This window comes from Oryctolagus cuniculus, chromosome 2 (assembly GCF_964237555.1).
Source record: "Oryctolagus cuniculus chromosome 2, mOryCun1.1, whole genome shotgun sequence".
Lineage (NCBI taxonomy): Eukaryota > Metazoa > Chordata > Mammalia > Lagomorpha > Leporidae > Oryctolagus > Oryctolagus cuniculus.
This window is the reverse complement of record NC_091433.1, coordinates 63,533,510-63,551,682: the sequence shown is the minus strand read 5'-3', so window position 1 is coordinate 63,551,682 and position 18,173 is coordinate 63,533,510. Positions and strand designations below refer to the sequence as shown.

At 40.3% G+C, this 18,173-nt stretch overlaps 1 long non-coding RNA gene across 1 annotated transcript in view; it reads right to left on the bottom strand.

Moving 5' to 3' along the window:
- The window catches only part of LOC138848472 (uncharacterized), a 1,168,718-nt gene that overhangs the window by 357,335 nt on the left and 793,210 nt on the right, over positions 1 to 18,173 (bottom strand). The gene's annotated exons all lie outside the window — the stretch shown is intronic.

Genomic DNA, 18,173 nt, shown 5'->3' with positions numbered 1-18,173 from the left:
CCCCTTGGGATAATAACAGTATCTGTTCAACACTTCCTCCTGTTAGGCCTTATGCTAAAATCCTTCTGGGCCTAGTCCATGTGATTTTTACCAAGAACTTATGAAGGAGACATTAACACTAATCTCATCTTAAGAAAGGGAGGCATAGGTCAAGTTTTGCGCTCAAGCTGGTAGAGCACTCGACCTCCTTAGCCTGGGCTTCTACATCCCCGGTCTCATCACCTGTTCAATCAGTGTGGGGTCTGTGGTCGGCAGGACACGTTCTGCTCATCACTGTCTGAAGACTGCTCCATTCCGACCACCGTGGCCGGAGCTCACACCATCTTCACCTCTCCTGGACGACTGACCCGGGCGAGTAACTGGACATGCCATCACATATAGCTTCTCTTTTGATTGTGTGGCTTCACCTGTGACTTACAGGGCAGCGATTCTCAAATGGCAGGGGTAGGAGGAGTCTGAAGACCAGCACCATCAGTATCACCTGGAAACTTGTAGAAACACCAATTCGTGGACCAAACCCCAGACCTGATGAAGATTGAGAAAACCCAGGTGTTGGCTCAGCAATCTGTGTTTCGCAAGCTTCCCAAGAGAGTCTGGTGCAGAAGGTGAGCCCCTAAGAACCACATTTGAGGATTATAATTAAGAAGTCTGCAAAGAACAGTAGTTACAAACGTAAGTTTTAGAGTTAGCTTGATTTGAACTTTGCTCCATTGACTGTGACCCTGAGTGATTCACAATTCAATCTCAGTTCTCTAAACTGTAAAATGGCAATGAATCATATACTAGTCTGCTTTTCATTGCTTTAATGAAATACCTGAAAGAGGCTTGTTTAGCTCTGTTTTAGAAGCTGAAAATGCCAGGTGCATAGGGCTGGCAGTGCCACTGTTGAGCCCCCCCCCCCCGCCCCTGCATCTCGTCAGGTGGATGGCATCAGATCATGTGTAGGAGACAGAGGAAGGGGATCAGAACATATGTAGGAGACAGAGAGGGTGGGCGAGGCTCGCATGCTGAGATGGGAAGCCAGAGAAGGGAACGACCAAGCTGCCTCCTTCGTAAAAACCCCCTTGTGAGCACGAACCAGGTGGGGCTAGCATTTAGCCTAGCAGTTAAGATGTTGGGTGAGGGGCCTGCACACTATACTGGTGCCACAGTTAGATTCCCAGCTCTGGCTCCTGACTCCAGTTTCCTGCTGGTGTAGACCCTGAGGCGAAGCAATGATGGCTCCCAGGCTGGGTTATCTGGGTTGTGTTCCCAGCTCTGGCCTTGTTCCAGCCCTGAATGTCACAGACATTTAGGAAGTGAACCAGTAAATAGAAGTTTCTTTTTTTCTCTCTCTCAAATAAATAAAAATTGAGCAAAACAATTAATTAACCAGGGCCCCAAGAGAACTGCATTAATTTCTTCTGAGGCCAGTGCTGTCTATGACCTATTACTTCCCACTAGGCCTGAACTCTTAAAAGCCTCCCACAGCCTAGCATTGCCTCCCTGGGGACTAAGCTTCCAACACATGAAGCCTTGGAGGACGAATGAGACCTTAACCGCAGCAAGCTACTTCATAGGTTTCATGGAAAAATTAGCCATAGTCCTGTCCACAGCATACAGTGAGTGCTCAATAAATATTAGCTATATTGTTACTATTATTGACTCTCTAGTCTTACGGTCTGTCACTTCCATTTCCCACTTTAAATAGAGTGTTATCAAATTCCCTGTGTTCCCCTAAATGGAGTACATTTTCTAATTCTGCCTCTCTGGGCTGCTGCTTCATTGCTTGGATTGTTTCCCCTTCTTTCACCAACCTTGTCTCTATCCTTTACCACTGGAAAAATATTACTTGAGGGGCAGAGAGAGAAAACAAGAACTTCCATCCACTTGTGCACTCCCCAAATGCCCACAACAGCTTGGGCTGGGCCTGGCTAAAGCCAGGAGTCAGGAAGTCTATCCTCATCTCCCATCTGGATGGCAGGGACACAGGTATTTGAGCCATCACCTGCTGCTTCCGGGAAGCTGGAATCAGAAGCAGAACCCAGACTTGAACCCAGCCACTCTAATATGGGATGTGGTCTTCCCAAGCAATGGCTTAACCGCTGAACCAATGCTCATCCTACCACTAGAAGCATTCCTGATTGTCACTTCCAACTAGGTAGAGAAATCACTTCCAGGAACACTTCTAGACCTCACTCCTTACATTGAATCACTTTCTTCTCCTTCTACTTCCAATCCTTTTACTTTTGTTGTTCTGCTCCTAACACTTTACGACAATTTATTTGTTTCAAGTCAGCATCGCACTGCAGAGTTTCCTGAGTTGTACCTCTTTCTCCCTAGCGTATCTGTTCCCACCGAATCCTACACAGTCCATGCTCAGATCCTCAAACTTTGATCGCATTCCGAAGACCTCAATGATGATAAGTGGTAGCACGTGGTTATTAAGCTCGAAAACAAATTTGTTTAATTTAACTGTCAGTCACTTGGTTTCTCATTCTGGTGAAAGTGCACTTTCCCTGCACAGTATCTCCCAACTTCATTCTACTCCTGCGTGCCAGGAAGGACACCTCACCGTTGGACAGACTAGCCAATGCCTGGCTGCAAGAGAGGACAGAGAAGTCTGACCCGAAAGCCTCGAGGCCAGAGGAGGTGGCAGTGGAGCAGCGGTTTGGTATGTGGCCTTGAGCCCACTGTGTATCAGCTCGAGACTACACTGACCTGAGCATCCCTGCCCTTCGTCTTTGCAGATTTCTCCTGGAGAGCATTCTCCCAATCCTCCCCCTGCGTCTGCTTCTAGCGAAGCCCATCCCCCAGCCCATGGAGCTGGAACTCACGAAGCCAGAGTGTTGCCACGGCCCGGTGACTGGTGCAGAGAAAGCATGGATGCAGAACAGAACAGCAGGGTCTTATCTCCAGACTGGAGATGTGATATCATCTCCACTCTTAACCCTGCCCCCCACCCCTTGGCCTTGAGACAGCCACGCAAACTCTCTGAAGCACACTTGTACTGTACATAAAAAGTGTATGTTATGGGGGGGAAGCCATTGTAATCAACATTCTGTACTTTGGAAATTTATATTCATTAAATAAAAGTTTAAAAAAAAAGTGTATGAGTAATTATATATACAGCTACCTAAAGATTACACATGCAGTTCAAATAAAACAATGATGCAAAGGTATGAAACAGTGCCAAAGCGGAGAAGTTGAAGTGGCCTGTTCTGCTTTCTGGTCAATACCCTGGATGATATGGCCTGACTTAACACAATTCCACCATGCAAGTCTCCCTTGAGCTCAGAGGATTCTCCCCTGCCCTTGTGACTGGCAGTCTGTCCACAGGAACAGTATGAAGTTGGGATTCTTTTTTTTTTTAAGATTTATTTTATTTATTTGAAAGACAGGGTTACAGAGAGAGGTAGAGACAGAGAGAGAGGTCTTCCATCCTCTGGTTCACTCCCCAGATGGCCAAAACGGCTGGAGCTGCTCCAATCCGAAGCCAGGAGCTTCTTCCTGGTCTCCCATGTGGGTACAGGAGCCCAAGCACTTGGGCCATCTTCTACTGCTTTCCCAGGCCATAGCAGAGAGCTGGATCGGAAGAGGAGCAGCCGGGACTAGAACCGGCGCCTATATGGATGCTGGCACTTCAGGCCAGGGCGTTAACCCACTGCACCACAGCACCAGCCCCACAATTGGGTTTCTACTACCCTAACCCAAATGCCAGCAAGTCCTTGCTCTACAGACACCTGAGCTCTTGCTCTTCCACACACTCCAAGTGAATTGCCCTAAACATTTTTTTTGGTTAATCTCATTCTACTTATTCCTAATCCTTTCTCCCCTCCCCTCCCCTCTTGCTTCTCCTGGTTTCCCATGTGGGCACAGGGCCCAAGCACTTGGGCCATCCTCCACTGCCTTCCTGGGCCACAGCAGAGAGCTGGACTGGAAGAAGAGCAACCGGGACAGAATCCGGTGCCCCGACGGGGACTAGAACCCGGGGTGCCAGCGCCGCAGGTGGAGGATTAGCCAAGTGAGCCGTGGCGCTAGCCCCTAATCCTTTTTTCAGTCTCCTAAGGTCATTTGATACTATTTTCCATGGTCCAAGTCAATCATATGTATGAATGGCTATCTGTATGCCTACAAAGGTACTTCAAAAAGTTGGTGATGGGGCTAGTACTGTGGCATAGCTAAGCCTCCCCTATGGCTCTGGCATCCTCTATGGGTGCTGGTTTGGTTCCTGGCTGCTCTTCTTCCTCTGCCTGGGAAAGCAATGGAAGATGGCCCAAGTGCTTGGGCACCTGCAGCCACATGGGAAACCCGGAAGAAACTTCTGGCTCCTGGCTTCAGATCAGCTCAACTCCAGCTGTTGCGGCCATTTGGGGAGTGAACCAGCAGATGGAAGATCTCTCTCTGTAACTCTCCCTTAAAAAAAACTTTGTGGCAAAAATGGAATTGGAAGTTATGTTTATTTTTGAGTAAAAAAGTTTTGAAATCCATACATAGTTTTTTTAACATAGTTTTTTTTTTATAATATCCATTTCCATGAATTTTTGGAAGACCTGTTGTGTACATATATTTTTTCTCTTCCCATCCTGACAATGTTAAGTCAGACCCAAAGCCAAATCCAATGACTTTATCTTAAAGAAGAGAGATCATGTTTGGGTGCACACAAAATGCCCATGTCTACAATATAGAGAGGTCATGGGATCAACTGTTTTAGAAATTAGCCAGTCAGTATGATAAAATAACTGATTTTTCTCATTTTTCACTGAATTTTCTGGTAAGTTACCTAAGAATGCAAACTATAAAGGGAAGAACAAAGGGAAAATGTCTTAGTGAAAAACCCTGCTGTCACTGAACAGAAGACCTCTTCCAACAGAGAAATTTGAAGAAGACTCTAGCCGGTTTAACGTGATTTGTAGTTTGATGATGCAAACAGCCGCTGTGACTGTGACAGGGCCCTCACAAGGACCTTCCTGTGTGTCATCTATTGAATTCTTTTTGCAAACTGTTGCAGTGGACTCGACTTATATAGTAGCTCCACGTTGGGGGCCTTCTGTTATTTATATTTAAATGTGTGACAATTTACATCTAGTTTTCAAGATCTGGGCAATATCACTACAATATATTTTCCTAGGTTCAGTTGAAAGAAATTGTTGATTCTTCATGAATTATATATTGTAAATGGCATGAAGTTTTCATTTGGCATGAAATTATGAGGTTAGAACACAATGCATTAGAGCATTTCTGCAAGTCATATCTCACACACAGTGATAATTTTGGAAACATAGGTATACTGTTTCACCATCATATTGCCACATTTTAAGGAATTATTTAAAATATCTTAAATATATTTTAAAAAGTAACTTGCTTTAATCTCAACTGGAAAAAGAAGCTGAGTCTACCTAAATCCAAATTCTGCATGTAGATTTTTTTCATTGAAATGGAAAGTATTACTTGATGTATAATCATGAGTTAGTAATTCCTTGAGGTTCAAGTAATAATTTTTGTGGAGTGAAGAAAAATGCTGGACTAGACAGAGTAAGCATAAGCTAACATTATTGTAAAGTTACTTATACAGAAAGGATATCATATCTGGGCAATAAAGAAAAAATGCTGTCTAGTTGTGGATGGCAAAAATAGTACTCCTACAATAACAGCCAACTGGAACCCAAAGGCTTTTTAGAGTTGAACAATTTCAGTGAGAAATGACTACCAAACAGAGGAAACAAAGACTGGTGTATTTTACACCTGCATATAAGCACTGAAATGGTTTCTTTTGAACAGAAGAAAATAACAGGGTCTAGTTAAATATTAGGTATTTAAAAAAAAAAACTGAAATGCAATAATCTCTTCACTTATTTCTAATTAGGCCACTTCAGAAACCTAGAAAACTATGGGATTTGACTTGCAAAGTGTTTTTAAAATGCATCTAGCCCTTCCCTCTCCCTCCTGCTCTCTGTTCTATCTGGATTGGATATTTTGCACGTGAACTATCTCCACTTAACTTGAGCATGCTTATCTTAGCCAGTTCTCGTACCTTAGCTTGTTCTTCTAAGTCAAAGAATCTCTAAACATAATAACATTTATTATTCTTTCACGTATACAACTTCTTATGAAAAACAAAAAGGAAATAAAGACAATATGCAGCTTATCTTCTAGTGTTCAGTTTTGCTTTTAAAGTGCTCTGTTTCCACAAGCCCTCTGTACTATTTATGACACACTATTTATCTTCATGGCCAAGTGACGTCATTATTTGGATAACTGAGGCAAGAACACCTTTTGTCCATGAGAAATGTAGTCTGTTGAGATTCAGGATGCAACTGTGAGGCATGACAATAGAACGACTCAAGTAATAGCAGCGCCTCAGATCTGCCAGGCATTTCACGGTTGTTAGAGCACTTTGGGTCTTCCCAACAATTCTGAGAGAGAGAGAGGGAGAGAGATCTAGAATAATGTGCAATATCTTTGCAATGTGGAGATTTAATGACTTTCTGACTATTTATTTGAGCTACAATCACATCTTAGTAAAGATCTCAAAGATAGAGGCCAGGTGGAGAAACACTCTGGCCAATTAAAAGTACAAAATAAATGGACAATATTCAACAATTTGTCATCAGTGGCAGAAATATTTGGTTCTATCCTTTTGAAATACATGCCATTATCATTTATAAAGGTTTGTAATTGCTTATTATGAGAAGATATTCCCATCAAAATGTTGTGATGAGTTGTCAATGAATGACATCTTCAAAACTACAAGCATAAATTCTAGCTATTAATAATTTATATCCAATCTGATTTATCTTTAATGCTTTTATCAAACAAAATGTCAGTATAAGCCATGGGATACTTTGGACCAAACTTAGGATTTTATTTTGGAAAAAACTGTCATGGGAAGATTAATGAATGTCGTGGCAGCCAAAGGCTCTGATCACATGGATCTATCAAATCACTTTGTCAATCGCATTCTTAATGAAGCTTTTTCTCTGTCTACTGACAGAGGTTGGTTGGTTTGTTGTAGCATATTTATAAGGCCACTACATTTCACTTTAAAAATGTTTTTGAAAAATCAACAATTATTAAAAATGACATTTTTAAAGAAATATGAAATAAATATTGGATATTCCTTGGGAAAATTTTTACAAAAATGTAACACAAAATACCTTAGGAATTACTACATTAAATGTATTTATTATTTATAGCCTACATACAAAAGGAGAGGGAGTGTTAACACAGTTAGTTTACAGATCATAGAGCACAGATGTTTTTCTGGAGGGCATTAACCCAGGAATGAAGTTTAAGGAGAAAATCGGTTTAATTTCACAAACATAAAATAGAATGTTTAAATATATGATATAGTGTGGCAGCAAGCTGTAGGTAGGTGTAGCTGAAAGCAATCCCTGACAGTTTTTATAGATCTAGATACTTAGAAGAATGATGTAGAATTTGGAAAAGAAATTGATTAGACATGATCATGATATACATGAGCAATCTGCCAGGTTAAACTCTGTCATCTTGGTCAAACCAAGCAGCAGATTCAGACAATGATTTGTGTATGAAAACTTAGCCTGCCTGCACTCTACTTTGAACTAGCTACATAAATAATGCAGAAGCGAATGTTTAAATTATCTAGACAACTTCCCACTTTATTTTCAACACAGAGACTCAGTACTATGTATTATTTATATTACTATTACATATACACTATTTTGTATAATTCAGTCACAATAAGATGCTAGATCAAATGTTTTAATTTGTCATGCTTCATGAAGGTATACAATTCCAAAGTAAATTAAATGAGTTTCTTCAAGAAGTAGGTTGTTTTCAGAATAATTTAACTCTGATTAAAAAAAAAAATAGCTTAAAAAACTATCACTTTAATTGAATTTCTACCTACAACAGTGAATCAAATAACTGAAGTATTTCAAATACAATAAAACATAGATTTTGAGTATAAAGATATATTCATCTAATTTGGAAAAGTTTTTGTTTTAAGGATCTTTAAGTAAGAATAAACAAATTTTATTTTAAACTGTGTTAATAGGAAGGTTTGTAATTTTATACTGAGGCTATTGGTAGAAATTCAAACCAAAATAAAATAAAAATACTATTTGTATTATCATGGAACTGTTGTTATTTATAGTTTTTAATGGTAGATAATGCCAATACAAAAGTTATGTTTTGCCTTTTTGTTTGATTGAAAATCTTCCTAGAAAGTTTTCTATTATAATAACATAAGATAAATGATATAGGTAGATAAAGAAATAGATATTTTAAAGAACATTAGGCAAATATGTTTTTTAAGTAAATGTATGTGTGTGATAATTTGACAGTGATTTTGGTAATTTTCTTAATTAGTTATTAGATAACTATGAAATGGCTAATTTATTTATGCATTTGTTTGGGGATGAATTCCTTCTGTAAAGTGAGTTGTGCTTGTCTATTTTCTTTCAGTAGATATACAACAGCAAATGAGTTGTAGTAGGTGGAAAACAGATGTGCTCCCTTCTCAAAGCTCATAGGCTACAAGGAAGGGCAGATCTACAAAGGCCCCCATGGGGGTCATTGTTTATAAATACTTCAAAAATGTCATAGAAAATGGAATTAAAAGGTAAATTAATTTTGGTATAAAAATTAGAAATTCTGGGGCCGGTGCTGTGGTGCAGTAAGTTAACGCCCTGGTCTGAAGCGTCCGCATCCATATGGGCATCAGTTCAAAACCCAGCTGCTCCACTTCTAATACATCTCTCTCTGATGGCCTGGGAAAGCAGTAGAAGATGGCCCAAGTCCTTGGGCCCCTGCATCACGCGGAAGACCGGGAAGAAGCTCCTGGCTCCTGGCTTCGGATTGGAACAGCTCCAGTTGTTGCAGCGATCTGGGGAATGAACCAGCGGATGGAAGACCTCTCTCTCTCTCTGCCTCTCCTCTCTCTGTGCAACTCTGACTTTTAAATAAATAATTAAATCTTAAAAAAAAATTAGAAATCCATGCATAGTTTTTTATAATATGCATTTTCGTTTTAAAGTGTATGTATTTTGCATTTCATCTTAAAGGCAGAGAGACAGAAAGAGAGAGAGAGGGAGAGAGAGAGGTAAATGCCTACAACAACCTAGGCTGGGCCAGCCCTAACCCAGATGCCAGGAATGTGATCCAGGTCTCCCGCATGTGTGGTGGTGAGCCAAGTATTTGGGACATCAGTGCTGTCTCCCAGAGTGCACATTAGCAGGAGGTGGAAAGTGGAAGCAGAGCCGACTAGCACCTAGGTTCTCCGTGACGTGGAAGCCTCCCAAACAGCATTTTAACTGCTGCACCAAACTTCCCAGTTCCATGAAGTGTTTAAAGTGCCCTCATATCCTAGATGCTTTCCCGCCTTAAGACCTCCTGAGCACTTGTGCCAGGGATGCTTTCCCCTTTATGAAGCCCCCTGCCCCTCACATTTTCAGATATCAACATTAAAACTCCTTTCATAGAGGGGTCTTTCCTGATTTCCTAAAGCAAAATTTTCCACAAATCTTTCCTTCCCTTTTACTAAACACCATTTTTTTTAAAGTTTATTTTCTATTTTTGCTACTGGATTATAAGCTCGGGGCAGGGAGGGGCAATAGAATTTCTGTGCTGTGTTCACTGATGTTGCTATCACTTACAGTATGTCTAGCACAAAGTAAGTGCTCAATAAATATTTATTGAAAGAATTCATGACACAATCTTATATCAGACTGACACGTGTTCTTTCAAGGAAATATGGTACTATTGGGTCATATAAAATGGAAAGTTGACCTACAGGATGAGGGAATGCTTTTTCAGAGAAAGGATTTGGGAGAAGGGAGGAATGCAGAAGAAACAGTATGTAAAAATTGCTAAGTAGGAAGAAGTAGTTATTCAAGGAAGTAAAATAAAGCTAATGCATGTGGGTCAAGTTAGGGCTGTGAGATGAGGGCCGGTGGTTAGGTGGGGCCACATCTCGGATGACTTAGATGATCATTCAAGGATCTTTACACAAAGCCAAGTGAAGAGACATTTGATGGTTTTAAACAGGGGAGAAGCATAATCAGGTTTGCACTTCCTGAGATGATCTCCAGCTGAGTATGGAGTATGCAGCGCCTGCACACTGGGTTCTAGTCCCAGTCTGGGCGCCGGATTCTGTCCCGGTTGCCCCTCTTCCAGGCCAGCTCTCTGCTGTGGCCAGGGAGTGCAGTGGAGGATGGCCCAGGTGCTTGGGCCCTGCACCCCATGGGAGACCAGGAGAAGCACCTGGCTCCTGCCATAGGATCAGCGCGGTGCGCCGGCCGTGGCGCGCCAGCCATGGCGGCCATTGGAGGGTGAACCAACGGCAAAGGAGGACCTTTCTCTCTGTCTCTCTCTCTCACTATCCACTCTGCCTGCCAAAAAACAAACAAATAAAATATGTTGTTTTTTTTAATCCCCAAAGGAACCATTTATTTAATGAGTACAAATTTCATAAGTATAACTATAGGAATATAGTGATTCTTCCCATCATACCCACCCTCCCACCCCTACTCCCACCCCACCTCTTCCTCCCTCTCCCATTCCCAGTGCCATTCTCTAATAAGAAAAAAAAAACCTGTTCCTCGACAGCCATGACAAAGGCTGTTCAAGAGAAATGATATGCAAGCATTTGGATACATGAGTTAACAAGTCAGGCATCAGAGCAGGAAATGAAATTTGTGAGTCATGGACATCAAGTGGTAAACCATGGACATACTTGTGTTCACTTTGAGAGATAATACTGGGTAAGAAGAGAAAATGTATTAATACCAAGATGCGAAGTACACCCAATATTTAAGGACCAAGTGCAGATCAATAAGCCTATGAAAAGATTAATAAGGAAGAGCAAAATAGGCTTTAAAAACAGATAAAACTGATAGAATAGGTCATGTCACTGAAGCCAAGGTGAAGCAGGGCTTCAAGCAGAAAGGAGTGGTCAGCAAGGCTGGTCACAGATAGGCAGGTGAAAACATGCCTCCCAGGTTTAAGGGTCTGGAAGGCATTCAGCCCCTCTGGGGAGGGCTATTAGGGTAGAATTTGGGGGGCACACTTAAGATAGAGTGTATTGAGGAATGTTTTGGCCTCATTATTTATGATTCGTATTATATAGCTTATACATATAAATCCAAAAAGTTTTATTTTAACACATCTATGGTCTTTTACATTGATGAGCTTCTCACTTATACTTAGAGATTCATTAAATTTTAGTGGCTAAAGAGATTTACTGTTCAAATCCAAAGCCCTAGCGCTTTCATCCACAGAGTCTGGGAGAGCACTCAGGTTTCCCAATTGACTTCATGATGCACCTTCCCTGCCCGCTGTTTGTCTCCACGTTGTATATTGTTTTTGCACTAACCTTTATATAGATCCAGTACCAATTGTAATTTATACCAGTATACATTTCATTGCAATATACTTTGATTCAGAGTTGAAAGTCCAATTTAACATCATACTTTGAAGCTCAAAACGACTCTGGGAAAATGATGGTTGTCAATTCAACTGTAGAAAAAAGAAACAGCCCCCAAGCCCCACAAAACATTTTAAAGGAGCTTATTAGTAATGGTTCTATCAGAAAATATGTTGAAAATCATGGATGAAGAAGAAACTCGATTTACAATGCAACAGTTTTGTTGTCCATGTACTCTCTTCTAAGATATTTTTCTGCATAAGACATTTTCATAGTTCCCTAAGGGACTTTAGTTATCAAACCTTCCAATTTAATCCAACTCAAACTGGAGCAGTTAATATGGGATCTGAAATAATTGAATAGAAAAAGTTCAGCTACATTTCTTCACCAATTCCATTTTCATTTTGCATGCCAGAAATTTAAGAAAAATGTTTATGTCTCATGCTGTGATTGTAAAGCAATGATTACAATTTTCACGTGCCATATGAAAATCAGCTTGCTACTCTAGGGCAACACATAGGAGAAATACTACTCTGGGAGCCTTTGGAGACATGGAGACTGTCTCCACCATAACTATTTTTGCGATGTCAGTCACAGTGTCTGGAATAGTAACCGCTCGATGTACCTACATTGAAAAGATAATTAAATATATTGCCACATTTAAATTTCTGAACATATTATTTTATCTTGCTTTATATCTAATTACTTTTTCACAAATTGTGGAGGATAGTGATAATCATAATAAAAGCTTGCAAATGACATAAGTGAAAAAAAAAAACTTCAAGTATATTGCTGAGTCCTGAAACAATAGAAAAGGTCACATAAGACATTCATATTCATTGCTACCTAGAAGCCAATGTAGCTTATTTTCCAAAATTTGGGGAAATGTTTCATGTTATAAAATATGAATGATATTAAAAAAAAGCTCTGTCTTCCACATAAAGCATTAGTCTTATATCTTATGATCTCTATGTACTCTTTGATTTGATAATATTTCTGGGAAATAACTTTGATGCCAATAAACCTGGATTCAGGCAAGTCTATCAGGCCAAGCAGACTCCCAGCAGCAGTGTAGCTGGTGGTCCACATGTGAAGTGTTTCAGGACTGTAAGTCTTTATCATCAAAGAGATTTCATTAGTGGACCTTCTGTGTCTACAACACTGAACTAGGTGTTGCAGAGATTTATGGGATAGCGTTAAAGATACATAATCTGTTTTTAATTCTACTTTTGAGTGCAAAATGAGGTAATAGCAGTTTGAGAAAACTTGATGACTATGCAATACATGGTCCCTATTGTAAGTTTCTATCTAATTTCTGATAAAGTGTACTTTACCAAGAGCAAGACATTTTGGAAATACAGTGCTATTCTAAATGTGGTCCAAAGCACTAATAGAGTATGCATATTGACCTGCTGAAGAGAGTACTGTCTACTTGGAATAACTCTCGGCCAAGAAATTCATCAGTGGCCTCAACTGTCTATTCTTCCAAAGCAGCATTTCCAAGATTCTGTTCTGCGGAACACTTACAGAAGGTCTGTGGACACAGTTACATATTCAAGTAATTTTATGAAATGCTGCCTGCTGAGCTCCCTTCTTGGAATTTTATATTACATAGTGGTTTATTAAGGCTTATGAGAAGTCCTGAATAAAAGGAACCTGTTGGACTTTATCTAACATGGTTTTCCAAAATGTAATTAACCATATATTTGTGGTTTTTTCTTAGACCATCAACTGATATTCCAATCAACTCAGTTTTGAATACCTGAGCTAGATACATTAATATTTTTGTGATACTTGTAAAGTTTCTATTTTGTGCTGGGTAGAAATCCCCTACTCCCGAGCTGTGATTGGTTTTCAAGACTACTATAACAAAGTATAATGTAGTGGTCTCTTTGCTGCAATTCTCTCTCTCTTTCTCTCTCTCTCTTTTTCTCACACACACACACACACACACACACACCTCTCTGTTTTCCAAGGTAGCCACTCTTACAGTCAAAATTTCTCTATGGAATGTGGTGTAATCCAAGGGATTTTGAATTAAGAATGAAATTACAAGAGGTACACATGTAAGAAACAATAGTACGAGAGAACGATATATGAATGCTTATTGTTATTATTTGTAATTCATCTACTTAGTAGGAACTGTTAATACTAAACTACTTCTTTGAGACAGTATGTTCTAGAAGTTCCTTTTTAAAAAGTGACATCAATTGCTAACTCTTTACAGAAACTGACTTCTTGTAATTGTTCTATTTCCTGAGCTCTGATGTCATGTTATGTATATTGAGGTAGATATTCCATACATAATTACTAAAATGAAGAAATTCTATGAAATTTCCATCATAATTCTTCTCACCAACCACTAATACTTATTGAACTGTTTTAACATGACATTTTACTCCACTCTTAGACATGTGGATTTTAAATCAAAACAGGCTTTATTAAACATATATTCTGAGAAAGCAAATTTTATTTAGACATAGCTAAACAGAAAAAAGTCAGTGGACTGAGAAACTCTAGAAACTACAGGATGTATGTTTGTGGAGCATGGGAAAACATCTCTTTCCCAGTGGAAACATGCTGTGGCTCTACTGACAACAGATTTGGTTTTTTACAATATGCTAACAGGAATATAGCAAAAAACAGCAAGTTTCATGAGTCTGTAGTATACCCAAGTTTCTGTACAGTCTATTTTGTAGCCCAGTATGTGCCAGTGGGGACCTATTCCCTGAGGTCTAGTTCTAACTCCTTTCCTTTCAGGGGGTTCGGATGTCCTCATCTTCAATAGGGAGACTGTACGATCTGCCTCTTGGCTTTGCAGTGTTGGTCACAGTACATTGGCATCACTAACGAAAACAGAGGCGGCTCCAGGCACAGGGAGCGGCAGTCCAGCCTGTGGTGCCAGCCCCTTCCTCTCCCGCACATGCAAGAGCAAAGTGCTGAACCCTCGATCCTCTTTCGACTTTGATAGAATGAGAATCATACCTGCCATGAGGTTTATTTGAAGACTGACTACATTTTATACGCAAAGAACCAGCACAGTTCCTGACACACAATAACAGAGGCTGTTTTTGCTGGGATATATCATGGGTGTGAAGGTTCTTTTGTAATCTGTTACAGAGGAACACATAATTAGCAATAATCATTTCTGAATTACTTCATGACAACAGCTAGAATATTCTCTCCTGTAATTTGAGTAGCCTTTATACAGTGTGACAAGCGGGAAGAAAGTTGGGCTGAGTTATTTCTTGGTTATGTGATCTTGGTAAATTTCACTAAACCCAGTTTCCTTGGATTTTATTGCCATTTTAAAATTTGTATCCTTTTTGAAAAGCAAAGAGAGAGAAAGAGAGAGAGCGAGAGCGAGCACATGAGAGAGAAAGAGCAAGCTATCTCCCATCTACTGGTCTGTCTCCAAATGCCTGCAATAGTTTGGGCTGGGCCATATCAAAGCCAGGAGCCCAGGACATGAGTGGCACGGACCCAACTAGTTGAGCCATCACCTGCTCCCTCCTAGGGTCTGCATAAATGGAGCAAGGTTGACCCTCCAATCCAGGCACTGCAGTATGGAATGTGGACATCCCAAATGGGGTCTTAACTGCTGTGCCTTATATCTGCCCTTCTTTGGAGTCCAAAGGAAATTAATACCCCTTCGCAGACAGAAGAGCTATGTTGGCTTAAGTGAAACAGCATGGAACAACCCCTCAGCCCTGTGCCTGACTGGTACAGTTAGAAGCTATTCAATGGAAGTTAATTTTTTGTTTTTCTCCTAAAACTAATATCAGTACCAAACATGGAAATAATAAAAGAAACCTTGCATTTATAGAGAGCCTAATGCATACTCAATCTCACTGAAAAGCCAGGGTGCATTTGGGATTATTATTCCTTACTTCACAGGAAAGCGGAGCAGGGCTCACAGAGGTTGAAAGTTCTGCTTGAGAGAAGGGACCAGAGCAGAGTCCTGCGTGTTGGTTTAATCACAGTGCAGCATACTCTGCACAGACTATCAGAGCATTCTTATCATAGTAGGAGTACACACATAACACCATCTGTACATTCCACACATGCAAATGTGGTTATTGACGTCCTGACAGGCCCAAATATTCCAAGGTACTGTCAAAGAAATACATTTCGGAATTCTGCAATTAAGTTTAAAGAAATCTCAAGGGGTGTTACGTTTTTATTTAGAAAAACAAAATGCAAAAAACACATTCCTATTCTGTCTTGGGGTTGGATCTATTGCATGTGTGTAGATGTGTAAGAAATCTTTCCTGGGGTCAGGCCACTTCCTGTTCCTGTCTGAGACACCAAAGCACACCAGAGAGAATCCTGTTAATGTATGGACCAGTGCTGGGCCCTTTGCTCGTAACGGGAAATGCAAAGATGAAAAAGATAAAGTTAGAGTCCTGGGAATAACCAACCTACTGGGGAATACAGACGAATTATCAGGTTATCAGGGGCTACATTGCTCTTCAATAGTTGCTGGGCTCTGCTGGAACAAAAAGGGCCATTGTTGGAAATCAGGTGGTGCTTGTGGAGTACCCAGCGCGAAGGCTGTTTGCACAGTGTCCCTGTTTCTCTCCTCCACTGGCTGTGTGAGACAGGTGTTACTGTTCCGATGCAGAAACAGGAGCAGAGAGGTGAAAACCTTGCTCCATCACACTTGAGTTAAGCAGTTAAGCCAGGAGCTCCTTAGGTCTGTTTGGGACCCAGATCACCCTCAGCTCAGTTCCTGCCCACTGCACCAGATGACAGTAGATGACCTTGGGCCTCTGTGCCAGTCACTATGGCTCAGGGACGGCAACCCTCAAAGGTGTCAATAGAATAACATTCCCCTAGCCCTTTATGTGCACATAATTCATGAATCAACTTATTCACAACAATCATAATAATCACTTCATATTTCTAATAGGAGACATCTTATCTATAACTGTTGGAAAACTTAAAGTCACTTGTTAAGGAGTCCAAATTATTCCACCCACTATTCGGTAACACTTGGAGTTCTTCAACACCTTCTAACTATTTACTTTCATAGAGAACATTACCTACCCATGTTGGTAGATCATTTTCTATAAATTATGTACAACACAAGTAGCAGTGTATAATACCACTCCTTAAATAAATATGTATTATTTATAGTGTCACAGGTGAACTATTGAAAGAAATGATACAATTTGCCAAGAATCCCATTTTGAAAATAACTTGTCCAGAATGCTGAACCTGTGCAAGACTGGCTTTTTTCTGCTGTTTAGATTTTTTAGTAATAAATGTGTGTTATAATAAAATATTTCAAATAAACACTGCATTATTAATGCACCTTGCACTTGCCCCAGGGCAGCTGAAGCATAAATGGTTCATTTAAATTCTGGGCTCTTCCTGCAACGATCACAGTACTTCTGATAGTTCTCCATGTGGAGACTGTACCTTTTTTGTTTCCATTTCTACTTGTAGGCTTCATGCTGCTATGGTACCTACAGTATTTAATGCTCTACAACCAAGTGTGACTCTTTTCCCTCTTACTTCAGGGCAATGGAGCTACAGCAAAACCAATGCTATTTAGTATTGCTAATGTTTTCAAAAGACCATCCATCTGGGTGAATTTCTTCTTTTCCTAGTCTTTTTTCTTTCTTTCTTTCACTGGGTTAAAAGCAATCAATTGTAAATGGGGACAAAATGCATTGTTGTTTTATAGATCATTTCAAGGCCAAGAGAATTAATTCAGCAGCATCACTTTGTGCTATGGGACATTAATAATCCAGAATGACCAGAGAAGAAAACATGATAACAAACTGATCACTCTTGGCAATTACTTTTTACCACAATGGGACTAAGGGACAGAACACTTTTACCTTCCCATTTTTCAAATTCATATATATTACATTATGTAGTTTCCATTAAATATTACGTAGTGGTTAATTAAAAATTATGAAATGATACTCATTCCAAAGTATTAATCAATACTCGCAATCCATTTACCTTGAGTGTAGAGATCAGTTTCTAAAAGTAGTATTATAAGCTGTTTATCTTTTGCATTTTTCTTGGCTAACGCATAGTTTGAGATACTCTATGAAAAGCAAATTTCATATCCAAAATTAGAGATTGTAAACTGCTTTTTAATGCAATAATCATAAAATGGTTCTTACTAATAGCTTTCTAATAAAGCTGGCCTTTACATTCTTTCTTTGAAAGGTTTTGAAAGGTTTTGACTTGTTGCCGCTTTGCTGAAATATTTATTTCAGCAAGCAGATGCAGACCCGAGTTCTCCCCAGAGGTGCTATCAAACAAGCATTTCAACACAGTCATAACATCCTCAAACAGAGTGGGCTTTATCTATGGACTCCAAAGTCAAGGTTGGACTAATCCACCAACCAGACGGGCAGGTGTGCGAGGTACTAGGCAGACATGTCTCCAGGTCTGCAGGTCAGAAAGGGAGAGAAGCAGTCGGTCCCCCATTGTCCTTGCTTGTGTGCTCTGAATGCGGCCCAGCTTATGTGATTCTCAAGTCTGAATGCGGCAACACTGGGAAAGCACGAATGCAGAGAAGAAGAGGAAGCCCCAACCCCAATTGCCATGACTCTATTTTTTTTTTTTTTTGACAGGCAGAGTGGACAGTGAGAGAGAGAGAGAGAGAGAGAGAGAGAGAGAGAAAGGTCTTCCTTTTTGCCGTTGGTTCACTCTCCAATGGCCGCCGTGGCCAGTGCACTACGGCCAGGCCAGCGCATTGCGCTGATCGGAAGCCAGGAGCCAGGTGCTTCTCCTGGTCTCCCATGTGGGTACAGGGCCCAAG